The sequence below is a fragment of the Ovis aries genome, chromosome 2 (genome assembly GCF_016772045.2).
Source record: "Ovis aries strain OAR_USU_Benz2616 breed Rambouillet chromosome 2, ARS-UI_Ramb_v3.0, whole genome shotgun sequence".
Lineage (NCBI taxonomy): Eukaryota > Metazoa > Chordata > Mammalia > Artiodactyla > Bovidae > Ovis > Ovis aries.
Window position 1 is genome coordinate 159,736,181 of NC_056055.1, and position 16,773 is coordinate 159,752,953.

Sequence of the window (16,773 nt, forward strand, 5' to 3'; positions counted from 1 at the left end):
GTATCCTTTATGTCATGACCTTCCTTCCTGGCTAAATACATTTTAGGTGGGAGTTCACGGGTTAAGAGTAGGCATTTTCACTGCTATGGGCCCAGGTTCGATTTCTAGTCAGGGAATTAAGATCCCACAAGCCACACAGCATGGCCAAAAAACATTTTAGTTGCCTTCCTTCCTGGCTTATAAACATATTTAAGCCTTATAAAAATCTTAAAAAAAAAAAACAGAGACCAATCTCCCTTTGCATATATTTTCCTGTTTTATTTTGAAAATTCCCTAAGAGAAGTTCTTTCTTGCTACATCTATTTCCTTCTACACCCAACACACTACAGTCACTGCTTTTTCACAGCTTCCCAATGACAATGCCACTTCCTACCATGTTCTCTACTTTCATTTGCAAAAAGTTAATGAGAGCTTCCTTAGAGGTTTGAGCAGGGATCTCAGCTCTTTAACCAAAGAATGGTCCTCCTCTACCTACTCAGCCAAGAGGAATGAACTGGTGACCTTCACACGGCCACACTACTTAAGCCTCCCATCCAAAGGCATTTTCTTAGCCTACTGTCCTCTGCATCTTTACCGGAATGTTTGGAGTTATTGATCAGATTTGCATCTTAGAAGTTTCTATTATTTCAGTATATTTCAAGACACTGGGCAGTACAGTATAAATGCTATGGAATTTGAAGTCAAAAAAATCCATGAATTCTGGTTCTGTCCCACAATACTGCTCAATGACCTCACCCAAGTCATTAGCTTTTCTGAACCTGATTTCATTGTCTATCAAATGGAATTGATGATACCTCATCACAGGCTGATTATCACTAAGATTTGTGTTCAGTCACTCAGTTGTGTCCAACTCTTTGCAACCCCATGGACTATAGCTCGCCAGGCTCCTCTGTCCATGGAATTTTCCAGGCAAGGATACTGGAGTAGGTTGCCTTTTCCTACTCCAGGGGATCTTCCTGATCCAGGGATCAAACCTGCAGCTCTTGCATTGGCAGGCAGATTCTTTACCACTGAGCCACCGGGGAAGCCCAATCGCTAAGAGTTAGGAGTTACTAAAGACTATGTTCTCATGGACACTGGCTGATGTTTGTTTTTGTTTGTTTTTTGTGGTTAAAGTTTTCAACTGCCTTAAATGGCACAATTCATTGAGGAGTGGGCTGTGTTTTAATCAACACTAACCTGTAACTGAATCAAAAGCATTGTAAGAGTCACTGGTGACAGTGTGTACTCTCCACGTACTTGAGTCTAGAGTCTTTAGGGCAATGACACCATCTGTTCCTATGAGAACTCAAGACAAATAAATATACTGAGAAAATTCTGGCTAGTGCCCAAGCTCTGATATAGTTTATGCTGAACATTTTTTTTTCTAATTCCATTTATATAATATGTAAACAAAAGGAAGAATGGTATGAAAGAATGTAAGGGAAGAGTGTAACAGAAAAATTCTGGAGCTACCACTAACTGCCTGATGAAGGAGCTAGAGTCCAGCCTGAGAAGGGTTACACTGACCCTCCCCCAGAGCCACAGACAAGAGATACTCAATGGCTGGTGGGGGAGGGGGTCTGAAGAACCGTCAGGGATTCATAAGAATCAGAGTCCACTATAAACACCTGCCAAGCTGATGGCACTCGGGCACCCCACACAGAAGTGCACGCTGGTCAACAATGCTCCCTCTTCCTTCTCACCTCCCGCAGGACCCAGCCTCCACAGGAATATGGAGCAGGAAGAGTAGAAGTGTTTTGAAAAACAGCTGCACACACTACCATTCCTCAGTCACACGCTTTCCACCTGCAACCTACACAATCCCAAATCAGAGAAAGAAGAGTCACCTCAACTTAAAATCGAGTTGGGAGTTTTGATAATTATTTGGTAATTATTATACTTACTTATCTGAGTGTTGTGTTTCATGTCTGGTCACCAAGAGTGACCAGAAAAATCAAGGGACTGCTTAAGTTTTCACTCAAGGGGAAGGATTGTCTCAGGAAAAAAGTAAATAGAGTCAACAAGAGGCAAAAATAAAATAGTATAACTGGTTCATCAACTTCAGTCATTCCTCTCACTGAGGCATCGGTTGTAGGCTGCCCCCCAAGCGGCAGGAAAGGAAAGAAAGTGAAAGTGAAGTTGCTCAGTCGTGTCCGACTCTTTGTGACCCCATGGACTGGGGAGCCTACCAGGCTCCTCTGTCCATGGGATTCTCCACGCAAGAGTACTGGAGTGGGGTGCCATTGCCTTCTCCAGGGGATCTTCCCGACCCAGGGATCGAACCTGGGTCTCCCGCATTTCAGGCAGGCACTTTAACCTCTGAGCCACCAGGGAAGCCACAAGTGTACACCTTAAATACAAAGCTAACATGGCAAGGCCTTAGACTTGAGGAGCCCACTGCAATGGTCAACACTGCAAGCCAAGGCATGGCAGAAGAATCGTGGTCTGCCATGCTGACTGGAATTTAAAGTGTAACAGATGCAAGAATTGAAAGTAAGGTCAGGACAGGAATTCTAGGAAAAGGGGCAAAGAAAGGAATTGGCTTTAAAGACTTAAGACTACCAAGAAGCCCCACATTTACACTGCCTTCCAGAAGCCTTTGGGGCATAATCCAAACCTCTGCCTTGACACTGCCAAGCACACATTTGTTGATAAGCAAGCAGCATTGAAATCAGCTAGAGAGAGAAAAGAACTCTTTCTTCAGTTACAGTCTCAGAAGTTAAATTTTTTATCTCAACTTGGTTCTTTGAAGTGCGGGAGAAAAAGTTACTGAAAAGTTTCCATCCTCTGATAAAATACCAGGCAACTATCAACATGGAGTTAGCCTCCATATCAGAGGCACTGTATGCAGTGATCTTTAGGCAGAATTCCAAGGGTGGGAGGAAGACAAGAGCCTCAGTGCTGTAGACCAGAGAAGCAATGCTTTATCATCTACTGGACAAATGATAAGTCATATTACAGAAAACATGGAACTGCAGAGATAAAAGCACATTCATTCCCTGGGGCCAGGAAATTGTAGAGCATTTATCCAGGAAGCTTAAAATGAGAGAATTTCCCTGAGCCCACTCCCTATATTTATCTTTCTTGTTCTGCTCTTTCTGTCTTCATTTCTCATTTCCTGTATCTTACTGACAGTTTTTAATAATCAATGTATATGGAGGTAAGACAGCATTTTAAATAAATTAAATATATATAATATTAGTTTAAGTATTACAAAATTATTTTTATCTCTAAATAATTCTAAAGATTCAACACATTCTTTCTAAAAACAAAACAAACAAAAACTCTTAATCCATAAAACCTTAACAAACCTAAATACAGACACCATAGTATGACAAATACTTTAATATAATGGCTAAGAATAAATCATTCTGATTGTAATTTTTGTTGCTGAGAAGTTTTCATTGTCCACACTTCTCTGTAAAATGGGAAATACTATTTTCCTCCTCATTAAATTTACTGTACTTAATGAAATCAATGATGGTCACTTTCAGTTTAAAAATTCAATATCAATCAACATCCGTTTCCTTAAATCACCTCCCTACATTTATTTTGCAAGTCTTCATATTTGCAACACAGGGAATGAGTCATAGTTATGCAATTATTTCTAGTTTTCAAAAAATCAGAACTTAACTTGGGACAGAAGACCTCTTAGCCTACCCTAAACAGCCATTCTTAAACACCATTGTTTTGATCATTTCTCCCAAGTGTTGACTTAAAAAAAAACTTTGATTTTTAAAATTCAGTCTAGCTTGATTATTCTCATAGTTGATTCCACTTAAAAATTCACCTTAAATTGTGGTTGAACATTTCTATTTGGGAGAGACTGTACTAATGGCTTTACATGCACTAGCTCATGAACTCTCATAACCATCCAATGGGAGTGGTATATCTGCATACAGGATGATCCTCCAACAGGGACAGAGCCCCCTCAGCATCCACTATCCTGCACGGCCGCATGGAAAAGACTGAAATGTGAAGTGTGGGAGGTCGTGGGGCAGAGTCCAGCAGGGCTCAGCTGCTCCCGCAGAGAAGCCCAGCAGCTCCCAACATCCTGGTTCTGGAAGGCAGTCTGTGTGGTCAGAGCAGCTGTGAAGCACCCAGATGGTCCCTCTGTGCTGGCACCAAGGCCCTGAAGAAAGTGTTAGCAATATCCTTCCTGTCCTCCCTGCTGTTAAGACAAACACTTGCGTTTCTCTGCTGAGGTCCTTTCCTTCCTTCACATCCTCGTATTCCAGAGTTCAGGCTGACCTCTTTTATAGCTGGTCATTCTGCAACACTTAAAAAAATTCCTGAGTTTAAATAAAGTATACTTAATGCAGTAAGCATGACCCTTTCAAAATATGTGATGACTTAAGCTTTCTTTTATTAACTGTTATGGATTGAATTATGTCCCCCCAAAAGATATGTTAAAGTTCTAACCCCTAGTACCGTAGAGTATGACTTTATTTAGAAAGAGCATCTTTATAGAGGCAACCAATTTAATATGAGGACTTGAGGGTGGATCCTGATCCAGTATGATTGATATCCTAACAAAAAGGGGAAATTTGGACACAGATAATATAACCAAGCAGTACCTTATGGGACCTTCCTGGAACAGACCCCTCCCCCGACATCCTCTGCCTGCTTATTCTTTGTAGAAAAACTGTAGTCTCCCAGGCCTCCCCTGAGTCACAAAACATCTAGCTTAAGAATTAATGAGTGAAAGGATGTGAAAATGTAGTAACAAAAATAGCAGTTAGGCCAGGAGAACTGGGAAGAATTTAAACAGTAAATCAGCCATATAGCAGTCACAGAATCTCTGATTCCTTCCTGAGGTACCTAGATAACAGGATCTGAAAGACATCTCTTGAATTATTTTACAGATGCTAAAACTCCCATCAAATAGGAGTTAACTATTTAATGATCATGAGCAATTAGCCCCCAGACCTACTGGGGCCTAACAATTGATAATGGTAACACCTGTGACATCATCCTGTTATTTCACCATCAACCAATCCGAGAACTGTGTGTGGGCTGATCACACACTCTTTCCCTCATCTTGGCTTTAAAAATGCTTTCCTGAAACCCTCATGAAATTTGGGTCTTTTGAGCGTGAAAGTGAAAGTCGCTCAGTTGTGTCTGACCTTTTGCGACTCCAAGGACCAAAGAGTCCATGGAATTCTCCAAGCCAGAAAACTGGAGTAGGTACCCTTTCCCTTCTCCAGGGGATCTTCCCAACCCAGAGATCGAACCCAGGTCTCCTGCATTACAGGTGGATTCTTTACCAGCTGAGCCACAAGGGAGGCCCAAGAATACTTGAGTTGAGTAGCCTGTCCCTTCTCCAGCGGATCTTCCCAGCCCAGGAATTAAACCAGGGTCTTCTGCATTGCAGGTGGATTCTTTACCAACTTAGCTATCAGGGAAGCATATGAGCTCCCTTATTTCTCCTTGCCCTCAGACACCTTGATTTCAGGCTTCTAGCTTCCATAACTGTAAAACAATATTTCTATTGCTTTAAGCCACTTGCTTTGTGTTACTTTGTTAAGGCAGCCCTAACAAACTAACAGGTTAACCAAACTGCTTTCTGGTTTTCTTATTTTCCCTTCTACCCACCTCCCCACCCCCTCCCAAGACCCCATGGACTGCAGCCCACCAGGCTCCTCTGTCCATGGGATTTTCCAGGCAAGAAGAGTACTGGAGCGGGGTGCCACTGCCTTCTCTAATTATTATGGTAAGTTTGACTAGCTGCAGCTACATGGCTGTTCCGATTTTCTCTTTTATTAAATTATCTTTTCTCGGCCTCAGAGATGGAATTTATTCTTAGTTCCATTGCTGCTGCAAATGAAGCTCGAAAAAAGAGAAGAGTTCCACTATCAAAGGAGGTCCTCACTTTACGTTGCAAGAGCTAAGGAAGGTTAGTGATCAGATCCACAGACTGGCTCACACACTGCCTTGACATCGCAGCTTTAGCACAAAGGACAATTCTCCCTCCCTCACCCTCCAAATGAATGAGAGTGTAAATGACAAAAGACTTATCATTATTTGCCTGACAGCTCAGCCTCCTTCCACCGCTGGTACCATCTCGCATCTGCAGATGTGCTTGTCACTACATCCAGAGGAGAGCTGGGGATATCTCTGGACTTCAGGGGTGCTTCCAGCAGCAGTAAGATCCAACTCCACATTGTAAGCCATACGGCCTTAGGCATGTCCGTGTTTCCAGCTACACACAAATCTAAGTGAATTCATGATGTGGAGCCCTCTTCCCATCCTTTCTGAGAACACTGGTGAAAATATGAAATCTTCTGTTGGGTAGAGGATGAAACCAATCTTATAGCCTTTAATTATAGTGCTGTTTTAAAAACTTTCTGATTAATATCTTCTTCTGAGTCAAAATATTTATTATAAGACCTATCTCATAGGATGCTCTGAAATCATTCATGTATTCACCTGTTTATTTATTATTTATTACTAAATAAAATAAATAGCAACCATTTATCAAGAGCTTACTGTGTGCCAGGCACTGTGCTAAGTGCTTTACTTTATCATTTTTACACCTAGGAACCACACAAGGGATGTACTATTATTACCTCATTTAATAGACAATGACATTTACCTGGCTCAATGGTCCATACCCAAGTTCATAGGGTCAATGCTTAAAACCAAATTTCTGACTTCAGCTATCGAGCAGTGCTAATGAGTGCTCAGCTATTGTGCTAAAAGGGCTTCCCTGGTGGCTCACCAGTAAGGAATCCTTCTGCCAAGGTAGGAGAAAAAGGAGACAAGCTTCAATCCCTGGGTTGGGAAGAACCCCTGGAAAAGGAAATGGCAACCCACTTCAGTATTCTTGCCTGGGAATCTCATGGACAGAGGTGCCTGGTGGGCTATAGTCCATGGGATAGCAAAGAGTCAGACAAGACTTAGCAACTAAACAACAACAACAACAATTGTGCTAAAAACAGGGAAGAATAAGATTTTTCTTTTAATGGCTATATTCCTTGTGGTCAAGGAGCTGACAGTTCAGGGAACAAAAATGATAAACAAGCACCTCTAAATCAGTGAGTCTGATAATGCCCATGGGCTTCCCACATGGCTCAGTGGTAAAGAATTTACCAATCTCAGTGGAAAAGGAGGAGACATGGGTTTGATCCCTGGGTCAGGAAGATCCCCTGTGTTCAACTCTTCACAACTCCATGGACTATAGCCTGCCAGGCTCCTCTGTCCATGGAATTCTCAGGCAAGAATACTGGAGTGGGTTGCCATTTCTTCCTCTAGAGGATCTTCCTGACCCAGGGATCAAACCCACGTCTCCTGTGTCTACTGCATTTGCAGGCAGATTCTTTACCACTGAGCCACCTGGGAAGCCCTTGAGCCCTATGCTGATACAGCTCACATCAAAATCTCTTAATACACAATGATGTCAAGGACTCTCTCTATATGATATTTGATTAACAAAAGGACCTTCAGAAGGAATATTCCAAATGATGACAGGAAATAAGATACACAAAACATCCACAATATGCTAACTTGAAACTCAGATCAAAAGAATCTAATCTTGGTAAACTTGGGAAACAGTCACAACATTGTAGAGATGGTATGATATAACTGCCTCCTCTTGCGTAGTTGAAGCCTCCTAAAGAGGACAGCCTGTCTTTCCTCTCTTGCCTTCCTCTGTCTCGGGCAAATTCCAAATCCTCCTCCAGAGTCCCCTTGTCTACTGCAGCCCAAAAGAGCATGCGCTCCCAGTTCTTAAGTTTTGTTCAATTCTTGGCTTGTCTTTGGCCCGATTTCCTCAAGCTCCCCAAGGCTGAGGGTTACTGCTGAGTGCTGCCTTATCTAATTATCAGTCGTACGTAACCTCATGGCATTCTGTAGCTGAAACCGACCTTAGTGATCATTCCCTTGAACCTGCTCATTACTTTGACACCCCTTGGCATTTATGCAATTAGTTTGCTCAGTTTAATTTGTATTTATACAGTTGATGATTTGGTAGTATACTGAAGAAATTCTCTATGCATTTTCTCTCTCATCTAGACCACACAATCCTCAAGGCCAGGGGATGTAAGGGCACAAAGGATTTTAAGTTTTACTGTTCCATTCTATGGTTTTCAAGCCATGAGTGCCCAATACAAGTTTTTAAGTGGAGAATCCAATATAGTAAAAGTAGGACACATACAGAAGGTAAAATCAGTTGTCCTTTTTCTTCATTTAATGAGGCAGTCCACTTCTCAAAGCTTTTCTAAACTAATTAGAGAAAACTTCAAAACTGAGTTTGGACTCCGGTTATTCTATCAGACAGTCTTGTTGCTGCTGCTGCTGCTAAGTCGCTTCAGTCATGTCTGACTCGGTGCGACCCCAGAGACGGCAGCCCACCAGGCTCCCCTGTCCCTGGGATTCTCTAGGCAAGAACACTGGAGTGGGTTGCCATTTCCTTCTCCAATGCAGGAAAGTGAAAAGTGAGAGGGAAGTCACTCAGTCGTGTCTGACTCTTCGCGACCCCATGGACTGCAGCCCACCAGGCTCCTCTGTCCATGGGATTTTCCAGGCAAGAGTACTGGAATGGGTTGCCATTGCCTTCTCCATCAGACAGTCTTAAATGATATCAATTCATACTAAACATCTATATTTATGATAGATGTTTACTGGTTACTGTTTATCTGGTTACTGATAAAAGAAACCCACTCAAAATTAAATGAGAAAAAAACAAGACGGAAATCACCATGAGACTACAAGGATAAAAAGTAAGCTATGCTTCGGGACAAGGCCTCTGACACCTTCAGAAATGCCTTCTACCCGTCCTCTCTGCTCCGCTTTGTACACATCCTTTATTCATCTCCAGCTCAGTCTCTCTCCTTCAGATAACCACAAGGGGAAAATAAGGTGGCCAGAAGACACCTAGCCTACATGTTGCAATTGCAGTCATGCCAAAAAGACCAAATTTCCTAAGGGAAGGACTCTAATAGACCTACCTGAGTCTTCTACCAACCTCTGGACTGTGGCTAGAAAAAGACAATCATGTCAAATTTTGATTTTGTCCATTCTAATGAGAAGAGTTTTCAGTTTCACTTATTGCTGTTTTCAGTTAATTGTATCAGGCAAGGTGCTTTCATCTGTGAAAGTGAAAGTGAAGTCACTCAGTTGTGTTGACTTTTTGCGACCCCGTGAGATCCTCCATCCATGGGATTCTCCAGGCAAGAACACTGGAGTGGGTTGCCATTTCCTTCTCCAGGGGTTCTTTCCAAACCAAGGATCGAACCTGGGTCTCCCACACTGCAGGCAGACACTTTACCCTCATGAAAAGATGGGCTCGGTAAAGGACAGAAATGGTATGGACCTAACAGAAGCAGAAGATATTAAGAGGTAGTAAGAATACACAGAAGAACTGTACAAAAAAGATCTTCGTGACCAAGATAATCACGAAGCCGTGATCACTCATCTAGAGCCAGACATCCTGGAATGTGAAGTCAAGTGGGCCTTAGAAAGTATCACTACAAACAAAGCTAGTGGAGGTGATGGATTCCAGTGGAACTATTTCAAATCCAGAAAGATGATGCTGTGAAAGTGCTGGACTCAATATGCCAGCAAATTTGGAAAACTCAGCAGTGGCCACAGGACTGGAAAAGGTCAGTTTTCATTCCAATCCCAAAGAAAGGCAATGCCTAAGAATGCTCAAACTACTGCACAATTGCACTCATCTCACATGCTAGTAAAGTAATGCTCAAAATTCTCCAAGCCAGGCTTCAGCAGTATGTGAACAGTGAACTTCCAGATGTTCAAGCTGGTTTTAGAAAAGGCAGAGGAACCAGAGATCAAATTGCCAACATCCGCTGGATCATGGAAAAGCAAGAGAGTTCCAGAAAAACATCTATTTCTCCTTTATTGACTATGCCAAAGCCTTTGACTGTGTGGATCACAATCAACTGTGGAAAATTCTGAAAGAGATGGGAATACAGACCACCTGACCTGCCTCTTGAGAAACCTATATGCAGGTCAGGAAGCAACAGTTAGAACTGGACATGAAACAACAGACTGGTTTCAAATAGGAAAAGGAGGATATCGAGGCTGTATATTGTCACCTTGCTTATTTAACTTATATGCAGAGTACATTATGACAAACGCTGGGCTGGAAGAAGCACAAGCTGGAATCAAGATTGCTGGGAGAAATATCAACAACCTCAGATATGCAGATGACACCACCCTTATGGCAGAAAGTGAAGAAGTACTAAAAAGCCTCTTGATGAGAGTGAAAGAGGAGAGTGAAAAAGTTGGCTTAAAGCTCAACATTCAGAAAACGAAGATCATGGCATTTGGTCCCATCACTTCATGGGAAATAGATGGGGAAACAGTGAAAACAGTGTCAGACTTTATTTTGGGGGGCTCCAAAATCACTGCAGCCATGAAATTAAAAGACGCTTACTCCTTGGAAGAAAAGTTATGACCAACCTAGATAGCATATTCAAAAGCAGAGACATTATTTTGCCGACTAAGGTCTGTCTTGTCAAGGCTATGGTTTTTCCAGTGGTCATGAATGGATGTAAGAGTTGGACTGTGAAGAGAGCTGAGCACCGAAGAATTGATGCTTTTGAACTACGGTGCTGGAGAAGACTCTTATGGGTTCCTTGGACTGCAAGGAGATCCAACCAGTCCATCCTAAAGGAGACCAGTCCTGGGTGTTCATTGGAAGGACTGATGCTGAAGCTGAAACTCCAGTACTTTGGCCACCTGATGCAAAGATTGACTGATTGGAAAAGACCCTGATGCTGGGAGCGACTGGGGGCAGGAGGAGTAGGGGATGACAGAGGGTGGGATGGTTGGATGGCATCACCAACTCAATGCACATGAGTCTGGGTGAACTCCGGGAGCTGGTGATGGACAGGGAGGCCTGGCGTGCTGCGATTCATGGGGTCACAAAGAGTTGGACACAACTGAGCTACTGAACTGAACTGAATGAGAAGAGAATTTGATAAGATTTCTGGGGGTGAGATGGGACAAGATCAAACCTAGACAGAAAAAAAAAATCAGTGGGAATCTACTATAATTTCTATAGCCAAACACTCAGTTACTCAGGTTCTCTAAATTCTGACTCAGAGAATAAGTCCCAATACTTATGTCTTACACACAGAAGTGTTCAAACGTTCATTATTATAATTATTTAGGAGAAGTAATTATTCAGTAAACATGTGCAAGCCATAATGATGCTTGCTCCTTGGAAGAAAAGCTATGACCAACCTAGACAGCATATTAAAACGCAGAGACATTACTTTGCCAACAAAGGTCCATCTAGTCAAAGCTATGGTTTTTCCAGTATGGATTTGAGTCATATATGGATGTATGGATTTGAGAGTTGGACTAGAAAGAAAGCTGAGCGCAGAAGAATTTATGTTTTTGAACTGTGGTGTTGGAGAAGACTCTTGAGAGACTCTTGGACTACAAGGAGATCCAACCAGTCAATCCTAAAAGAAATCAGTCCTGAATATTCATTGGAAAGACTGATGTTGAAGCTGAAATTCCAATATTTTGGCCACCTGATGCGAAGAACTGACTCATTGGAAAAGTCCCTGACACCGAGAAGGATTGAAGGCAGGAGGAGAAAGGGATGACAGAGGATGAGATGGTTGGATGCCATCACCGACTCAACAGACATGAGTCTAAAAAAAAACAAAAAAACAGACACGAGTCTGAGTAAGCTCTAGGATTTGGTGATGGGCAGGGAAGCCTGGCGTGCTGCAGTCCATGGGGTTGCAGAGTTGGACATGACTGAGAAACTGAACTGAACTGAACTGAACTATTCAGTAAAATGTGCAAGCCATAATGACTGTCAGAAGTTTTATCTTTAACTTAGGCATCAATATTTTATTCATTTATTTAAATGTCTCCAAATCCTACCCCTAATTCGTCTTTTTTTTTTTTTTTTGAAACCAGTTGATTGCTTAATGGATAATTTAACTTTTATAGAACCATAAAGTCTAATCCTGGGAGAATTACTAAATTCTCCAGAGAATTAGGGAATTCCAGTGGTGAAAACACAGTCAGAGAGAAAGATTTATAGACTGCTCTCATGGTATAACATATAGAAACAACTATTGTGATATTTTCAAGTCCCTATGAGCCAAGAGTTGTATATGAGCCCAATGGAAATATCCCAGCAACCTAATGACCAATTCCAAGCAAATTCTAGAATTTTTTTTTTTACTTCATCCAACATATTTAAATAATAAATTCCACAAAGTAGCACAGACAGAAAACATTAGGTACACAAGAGCCAATGTTCTTTGAGTGTGGAAAATTCTAGAATGAGAAATAAACTATCCTGTGTGAGACCAAGACAACATTGCAGGGGTAGGAAACTGCTAAATGTAACTCAGTGAGTGTTCTGCAGCAAGCTATTCATGGTGAACAGCGTGAACAAAACCTCTGGGTTCCAAATCTCCCCTTCCCGACAGAGACTTGTATCTATCTGCCCATTTATTATTTGGAGCAGGGATGACTGACTGTGGGACTCTCAAATCATGCATAATATAAAGAAACTGACTTCCCTCAGGCTTCCAGATTGTCAGGCAAGGCCATCCAGGGCACTTCGGCTTTAAAATCCAAACAGTCACTGAACAATAAAATACGTTACTATTGAATCCAGTCCAGGCAAGTCAAGGTCTCATTATACAGGCCCTTGGGGCTGAGAAGAGGCAGGAGAACAATGATGGAAATGCGGTTGCCATGGTGTCTCTGCTGCATCCCCTCCATTCACAGGACTCATTCACATTCTGAGTCTCTCTGAATCAATTTGGTAGCAAACATCTTCTGCTTACCTTTCACAGAACTCGGATCAACAGTGAATGTGCCTGCATCTTGCACTGACCATTATAACTCTATACTCTTCAGGTATCCTAAGTGATCATTTTGCAATTCTGGAACAGAGTTGGCTTCTTGCAGCTGAGAATGCAAAGCAATTTTACCATGATGCATATGCAATTTTGATATATGAGATGAGAGGAGAGAAGTAAGCATAATCAGGAGCACAGAGCCATCAGCCACTGGGAGGAGGAAGATCAGGGTTCTCCTCCTAACTCTGTTACTAAATTATAGGTCAACCTTCAGAAAACACCTCAGCTAGCTGAGATCTTAGTTTCTTCACTTTATCTAAGATATTGATTAAAAGATGCCCAGTTATTTAATTTATGACCAAGAAATAAAAACCAGAGCCATTTATAACTATCATATACCATGGAGTATAAAATGCATCCTGATTGCAGAGATATTAAAACATGAAAAATACATTTTAGAATCAGTAATAAAATGGTATAATTGATGGGTGTCATAAAACAGATATTTCTTAAAGAGGTCCTCCCTGGTTGCTTGCTTGTTTAAAGAAATGACTATTGGAATGGCTGGCATCCTTTCTTTTTGCAGTTGCACTGAAGCAATTGAAAACAGCCGTAGAAAAGAGAGGAGCAGGGCTTTTAAGGAAAATGCACTTGCCTGTAGTTGTAAAGTGACTCTCAGGCATTTCAAAGTTAAATTCCCGGTCCATTCAAAACAAAACCCAAAGTCAGGATTCTGTGAGAGGTCAATTCTCATTCCCTGTTTACCAGCCAGCTTAGTCATCATTTTCATCTACCAGACTCTCTTCATTTCCAGCTTATTGATTAGTTATCTCTTCTTTCTGTCTCCCTCCCTTTTCTTTCTCTTCCTCTCATCCATCTATATTCATCAAGCACCTACTTTGTGCTTAATAAATAGCCAGATCCTATGCTAAGTGCTCAGATACAACAGTGAATAAGATAGGCACAGTCTGAGCCCTCTTCAAGAAACACACCCATCTAGAGTGGGAGACAGTCATGGGAAAATCAATTGCAATGCAGTGTAATAGGAGCACAGGCAGGACTCAGAAGATAAATATCCAAGCTGAGACCGGAAGCACAATGAAGAGCATGCCCATTTACACAATAAATTCCCTCACACAAGAGAACTGCATGCTCCAGCTAACTGAATTCTAGTTAACTAGAATAACGTGTAACCTACATCCTCTGTTTTCTCCGGTAATCTAACCTTATTTTGCACTCCTCTCCAGGTTACCTTCTGCACTAGCCAATCGGCAGCCTCACTTCCCTGTGCCCTACGCCTTCACTCTACACTTTCAGTTGCCTAACGGGCTCGCTTCCATAGTCTTCCAACCAATTACATGTACGACTTACACAGGGCCTGTTAGGCAGCTCTGCACAACTTTCTCAGGAGACAACTTAGATGTAGACAGGTTTAGCAGCTAGCATGAGGTCATACAGCTGGTAAGTAGTCAAGCAGAATCCAAACCAGGCCCAACTATTCCCCAAACCCTTCCTCTTTCCACTATCCCCCACTGGCACAGTATAGCCACAGGTCTTCTTTATTTCAAGGCCAAGCTCAGGTCTGCCATGTCCATGAAACTTTCCTCTGATAGTTGCAGCCCATGCAGACCGTACTTTCCCTAGTCTTTCTGTGCTTATTCTCTGAAATTTGTTATAGACTGTGACACTGCTTTTAAATGAGCAAAACATTCTCCACAAAACTGTAAACAATTTATGGGAAGAAAGTGTATTTTATGATATCTTTAGGATTATCAATGCTATCATTTATATCAATAGTTCACATTCTCTAATGACAATGGGCTTTTCTCTTTTATATACATAGGTTAGAAGATCAGGATATTAGCTATTTGAGAGGGTTCCTTAGGTGGGTTCCAGGTAAAGGACACTTCTGGTGATTTGGGGCTGTAGAAGCAGCTTTGAGAGACACCAGCCAACCTGCTTTTACTCTTAATTCCACTTTCCCTCCAGGCAGTGTCATGAACTTAGTGAGCACTCACTATAAATGGGAAATGAAAAAACATAAACTCTGAGCTCTGAACTCCCTCCCTGTGCAGTGATACCAGAAAAGTATCCCTCTCTGAATGCAAATGAAACACAACTGAGGATGAGAAATTAGATTTTTCTACTGAAATTTCCTGGGACATGAATGCTCAAGCAGATAAGAGTTGACATGAATTACTGTTTTTATTCTCCCCCATACCTAAGTCACTTCCAGGGTGTTCACGAAGCACTCAGAGAAGCACATTCACCCCACCAGGCTGCCAATTGATCATTTAGTCCATTATTACATAACTTATTACCAGAAAGAGGCAAAAGCACAGAGCGGAACTTGATTCCTTATCATTATTTGCCTGACATTTATAGTACTTTTCTCCAGGCTCTGTGCAGAGAATATTTAACAAGCCACATTAACTTCCAGGCATCTAGAATTGTACAGTTGAAAACAAAGGAAGCAAAAGAAAGAACAGTAACAGTAAAAGGGCGGATAAGGGAATATCTCCAACCGGGTAAGAAAAACAGATAAAAGTAAAATCAAATCCCAGAGAAGATGGAAGAGTGTGTTCTAGCTACCCGGGAGTCATGGTACCATAAAGACCACAAAACAAAACTGCTGAGAGTTCCACTTGCCCTTTAGGCCAGAGATCAATTTGCTGAATTGAATAAGGGACTTCAGGGCCTAGCCAATAAGAGCAAAAAGCATTTCCAATTTGCCATGCATGTGCTGAGTTGAAGGCAGAGGAAACAAGGGGAAATCTTTATGTGGACCCCCAGTAAAGTCTATTATCTAATATGGACACAAAACCACCTAGACTAGAGTACACAAATCACTGAAACTCTCTTCTTTTTCACTAGGAGAATAAAAACAAGGACCCAGAGTGACATCATATCCTTAGCTACCCAGGAATTTTACTTTAAAGATATCAGCCTTTGTCAGTTTTTACCAGGATAGGCTTTTCTCTAGAATGCTTATTTTCAGCATTTTAATTACCATTTCACATATAGATAACTACACACACATATCGTATGACTTTGCATTGGACATGAAGACCTAGTTGAGAGGTTGCACATTTTTCACTGATCACATTTTCCTATATATTCTGGATGTATCTCAAAGACTATCTCAACTTCCACTATCCCTCAAACACCTCACAATGGCCATGTAAGGTCCGCATCAGTTCATAGAGGTCTCTCTGCTGCTGCTGCTGGTACTAAGTCACTTCAGTCGTGTCCGACTCTGGGCGACCCCATAGATGGCAGCCCACCAGGCTCCCCTGTCCCTGGGATTCTCTAGGCAAGAACACTGAGTGGGTTGCCATTTCCTTCTCCAATGCATAAAAGTGAAAAGTGAAAGTGAAGTCACTCAGTCCTGTCCGACTCCTAGTGACCCCATGGACTGCAGCCTACCAGGCTCCTCCGTCCATTACATGCAATTCTCATTACCAGGATACACTCTTTCCAAGTAAATGTCAAGAGAAAAGAGACAACCTGAAGAGATTTGGCAAAACTTCCCTTGGTATTTATGAGATAAATGTTTCCTTTACTTCATTAATTCACATCTTTTGGCATAGAGAATGTGCATTACCCTTGCAGCTATCACCAGCCTCAAAAAATCTTGGAAAATTTGTGAAAAAGCTTAATGACTCATGCTATAAATGGCAAAGTTTCCCCAGCTGGCATCTACAACATGCTAGAGCCATTGCTATCCAGATGAAAATTAAGCTGGAAGATAAAACGGGAAACATCACAAAACGCCTTATAATCTCCAGATAAATTTGAGAGCAGCTTAATTTCCATTTGTCTAGGATTTAAGATGTTTACTATAAAGCTTTCCTTTGGGAATGGGAAACCAGACTTGCATGATAAATATTAATAATAGATATTTTATCTCAAAAGATGGTTGCATGTTATCCATTTTTTTAACCATCCATATATTCCCCTTCAACAAATACATGTGGAATATGTATTATGT

General features: G+C 41.6%; 1 long non-coding RNA gene and 1 other non-coding gene across 4 annotated transcripts in view; both read right to left on the reverse strand.

Annotated features, from left to right (window-relative positions):
- Nucleotides 1-16,773, reverse strand: part of LOC121818714 (uncharacterized) — a 167,591-nt gene that overhangs the window by 17,406 nt on the left and 133,412 nt on the right. The window lies entirely within an intron of this gene.
- TRNAF-GAA (transfer RNA phenylalanine (anticodon GAA)) lies at nucleotides 2,245-2,316 on the reverse strand. Its single transcript has one exon. It is a non-coding gene; the product is annotated as a tRNA-Phe (tRNA).